The sequence below is a fragment of the Acyrthosiphon pisum genome, chromosome X, assembly GCF_005508785.2.
Source record: "Acyrthosiphon pisum isolate AL4f chromosome X, pea_aphid_22Mar2018_4r6ur, whole genome shotgun sequence".
NCBI classification, from domain to species: domain Eukaryota; kingdom Metazoa; phylum Arthropoda; class Insecta; order Hemiptera; family Aphididae; genus Acyrthosiphon; species Acyrthosiphon pisum.
In genome coordinates, this window is record NC_042493.1 from 104567253 (window position 1) to 104571085 (window position 3833).

The following is a 3833-nucleotide window of genomic DNA, read 5'->3' on the forward strand; positions in this document are numbered from 1 at the left end:
CACAGGAGATCGTATCCAGCCTATCCATTTACAACGTTTGTGACGGATTGCTAGACGCTCTAACTTTTAAACATTGCCGTCAAAACGCCAAGCTTATCTGCAATCCATATCACTAATCCTTATCACAAATCCTAAATTTTCGTCTTACAACTTTAATGTCGTGACTTTTATAATTCCAACGACATTGTCTCCAAAATCAGTACCCACTTTCAGCGAGTCCAACGGGCCCCGAGTTACACTTAGAGCTAGTTATTATTATAAACGACAAGTCGGACTTGAGAATTGGGATGGGTATCTCTATCTGTGGTGTACACTGTACACTCGTCGAATATTAATTTAATGGTATTAGTGATAGAAATGGTACAGGTGATAACGAGTGATAAATATGTAACGAGTATATAATTGCCCATAGTCCGTACTCAGATATCGCATCTCAACCAGTGACTTAAGCATGAACTTCAAATTTGTTTACACGGGCGAGATAGATCCATCCACGGTTATGAGTATGATCTACGATCTTTAACTGAACAGGGGGGGGGGTGGTCGCACTGCATACACTACGGTGATGTGTCGTGTCTTATAGATATCTATACTATAGTATACTATAACCAGGGGTATGAAACTCCGTGAATTGGCCGAATCGGGTGATTGTGGCCTTGAACACGGTCTCCAGGGGGGGGGGGCGTGACATACGTGAAATAGGGAATGGTAAACAAGCTGACCCCTCATTGCGGATCCCGCCTAAGTTCTGGTAATATGGGTGACTTTGGGTCTAACATCATATTAGTGCGGTAAACGTTTCCATGTTTTTCGGAGGTTTAGCCTTAAGATCATAGGTAAACAAGATCTCAAGTAGCTGATCAAATTTCGCTTCTATATTGTTCTATGCTATAACGCAACGAACCTGTGATAGGTGAAGCCCGCACCTTCTTACGTTGTAGCAGGACTACTAGCGCTTTATAATATTGTTCTGTCTTTACCGGGAGAAGCAAACGGCAAACATTTTAAGCAGTAAGTAACAACCTTACACTATACGTATACCTAACTACACTGGTTACACCCTACTTTTATTACAAACAGTTACTGTGACACGATAATCCTTTCAAGCGAAATACGCAATCCAGTCGGAAGAAACAAATTGTATCGTGACCATGGAACCGGCAAGGAAACGAGGTGCACTAGCTGGGAGCAAGGAACCGGCCTCCATAGGGCCCGACGATCTTGTTAATGAAATGGTTGAGTATACATTTATTAACAATCCCGTTGAAAATTTCTAAATCGTAGGACTGACCCCATATATTATAATATTTTATTATAATGCTCCAGAGGCCCTGGCCCGGTAAGGCAGGGGATAATAAGATCGATTGTAGATAATTCAAATCAAACAATTTTCGAAAAAAAAACACGGATTTAATTTTGAGCGACAAATAATAATGATCCAACACTATGGTGTCTTGTAAAAAATGTATTCATCAATTAATGTTAATTATGCAAAGATTCGGGACCGAGTGTACAATATTATTGGCATATTTACAGGTTGCTGGTTTTCCAGTCCGAATTTATATAATTGCTGGGTATAATTCACTGAGCTGAGTTATTTCACAAAAATGTTACTAATAAATATCTATAATATTATACTCGATCTCTCTCATAACGTAGTTTCAATATTATTATCCATTGCTAGACATCATTTTTGAAAACAATTGATCATGTGCCAAACATATTTCTGATCTTGTAGGTAGTAAAAGTATTAAACCGATTTTAGTTCTGTGTTAATAGAAAGGTGAATATTAACATACTGTTAAAAATATTACCACTATACACATGTGTCCCATTTTGAATGTTATGGCGGTAACTGATTGTGTTTATTTTTATTTTAGTCAATTGATGTTGAATTTGAGGGCCGCAGTCCAGAAGTCAAAGATTATCATTGTATTAAACAGTTATTACAACAACTTTTGCCCCAGTAAACCTGTCTGATATGACTTCAGTATTCAACCCAACATTGGCTCAGTTATAAAGGTATATAGCTTAATAATTCAAGGAACGCCACCCCAGAATTCATTGTCTCACAAAAGTACAACTAGCAAATTTGTGTTCAGCAGTTCCAATTTTGTGTAATAACCTTTAATGATACAAAGAATTGACCTGTTATACAACTTAAAGGCAGAAACATTATCTGTAAATGTGCTATGTTATATGTTTGAAAGATGAATACAACTCATGCGAGTGTGGCTTCCTCTTTAGTAAAAGACTTATAAGTCAAGTTAGGCAACCTATTATGTATTTTCATGCTTTGGTAAAAATGTAATTACTTTATAATTAGCAAGTTACTGATGTGGATGATGAAGAGGAAGATGAAGATGACGATAATGCCGACCAAGTATTTGGGATAACTTCAGTTATCAATATTACAGAGAAGGTAATGTTACTAATATTTTGATTTACTATTTGATTTAATACTGAAGTATTCATGTATGTTACAGACAAGTGAATGTGTAGAAAATTTACATAAATTAATGTTGGACTTAAGTAACCAACATAGTGATAGTGACACAACACTATTTGTCAACCGATTGTTGAGTGATGATGATAATCAAGTTGAGTTGTTAATAAACGAAAGATACGTCAACATACCTTCAGCTATATCAGTGCCATTATTTCAAGCCCTTAGGTATTATTATATTTATTACTTAATAATTAGGAAATACAAATAATATATATTAATATTATTTTATCTTATCTTTACTTACTTTTGTCTTTAATTCCTGAAAACACTCATTATTTCAGTAGATATTTGGTAAAAATTAATGTTTCAGTTAATTTAAAATGTCCAATGTATATGATTAAATAACAAGTATTGTTATGTTTCAAAAACTGTATTGTATTTGTACAACATATAATAAATTTAATTTCAGGAAGGAAATGTTCAAGCTAAAAAGTAAGAAACAATCATACAATTTTGATTATCTTATTATGATATGCAAACTGTATAAAGTGAAGAACGATAAGAAGGGAAACAAAAGTTTTAAGAACTCAGAAATAATATGGTCAAATGGTGAAGAGGAGTTCTTTGACAAAGTAAGTAAATAGGAAGAAATGATTTATTTAATGGCCCATCTTTGTAGTATGCCCTCTACCGCATATTGCATATTGCGATCTAGTAGCAGTTATTGGACAATTGTCGTATGCGTTCTACTACTCGATTACAATGATAGTATTTGATGCACATACTCAAAGGATGGAAAATATGTGCATAACTGACATTAAAAATTGTAAAAAATTATGTATTGTACAAATCCTGATATGCTTTCAAAGTATAATATTGTTAGTCTAGTATAATTTTATATATTTATAAATATAATTCACAGCTATTATAGGTATCTTATTGAAACGTGGTGGAAGAAATCAATAAACACATTAAACACCTTTTTAAAGGACATGGCACAAATATTTAAATAATTTTTTCTTATCATTAATTATTTTCAAAAAAACTAAATTGAAAAGCGTACATTTGTAAGTAATAACTGATAAATAATAAGACGACGACGATGACAGTGCTATTGATAATTTAATAAATTTTAAGAACAATAACTACACTAAACTTCAAGTATTATTTAATTTGTCATTAAAACCACTTTTAAATCTACCACTTTGAATATAATACGAGTATTATTTAAATATTTCTAAAGAGTGATAATAACAGTAGAGCGCATACTGTGGTGGAATTGTTGCAAGTAGAGTGTCATATGACAAAATAGAAATAAAATATGTTCTTTTAAATTTATTTTCTATATTTGTTTCAGGCAGCAGATTACAAGTTTGAGTTTTGT

At 33.1% G+C, this 3833-nt stretch overlaps 1 pseudogene; it reads left to right on the forward strand.

Moving 5' to 3' along the window:
- Positions 1-983: 983 nt before the first annotated feature.
- LOC100569368 overlaps positions 984-3833 on the forward strand; it is a 9363-nt pseudogene continuing 6513 nt past the window's right edge.